The following is an 872-nucleotide window of genomic DNA, read 5'->3' on the forward strand; positions in this document are numbered from 1 at the left end:
AACATTTTTTTAGCTATTTGAACAGCACGTTCAGCCATGCCATTTGATTGAGGATATCTTGGGCTTGAAAATGTGAATTTACAACCCCATTCCCTAGCGAATTCTCTAACCTCTCTTGAGTCAAGCTCGGCAACCATATCGACACTCACAGCAGCGGCAACAGCATGAAAACAAAGCTAAGTACAATGAATTTAAAAATAATAATGTATCTTACTTGTGTAAAAAATGTAACTCGAGGCATGGACCTCGTAGTTGTTCTGCCTATGGGGAGATCTGCTCGAACTGCAATAAACCCAATCATTTTAACGAGTTTAGGGTTCGCATCTTCGCCTGTTAAGAATGTGTTGAAGAACAACTCTTGAGCTGCCTGTCCAATGCAGTTTAGCAGAATTGAAGCTTTTCTGGTTTCCGTAATTTGTCCCAGTCCAGCTGCAGAAAAGAATATCTTAAAGCTCTGCTTGAAACGCTGCCACTGAGGATATAAATTATCCAGTACTTCCAGGTCCATGGGTGCCGGCATCCGGTATTCAATCGCGGCCGCCGCCATTGCCATCTCAATATTAGAAATGTCGTCGTTAGATGTGTTAGATTTTATTTCCATCACGGGTTAGTGGTTACTCCGTCGGCTGCGCCATGTTTTATTAGTAATTAAACACTTTATTTAGGAACACAACGTTGTTTATTAGTTTAAATATTATGTTAAGTAATTCTTACAATGTCGTGCAAGCACGTGTTAAGCGCCCTGTAAACGATCAAATTTGTTTGACAAATTTGTTTGTCAAATTTTACGTTTTCATCAAACATCAACGCAAACGGTCAAACAACACTTTAAACAAATTTGTCAAACTAACTTGCAGATTCGGTTTTCTCCT

General features: G+C 39.4%; 1 long non-coding RNA gene across 1 annotated transcript; it reads right to left on the reverse strand.

Annotated features, from left to right (window-relative positions):
• Window positions 1-622, reverse strand: LOC123690159. Its single transcript, XR_006750956.1, has 2 exons — window positions 497-622; window positions 1-429 (listed from the first exon to the last, which is right to left on the reverse strand). It is a non-coding gene; the product is annotated as an uncharacterized LOC123690159 (long non-coding RNA).
• Window positions 623-872: the final 250 nt, after the last annotated feature.

The sequence above is a fragment of the Pieris rapae genome, chromosome 22, assembly GCF_905147795.1.
Source record: "Pieris rapae chromosome 22, ilPieRapa1.1, whole genome shotgun sequence".
Taxonomy (NCBI): Eukaryota; Metazoa; Arthropoda; class Insecta; order Lepidoptera; family Pieridae; genus Pieris; species Pieris rapae.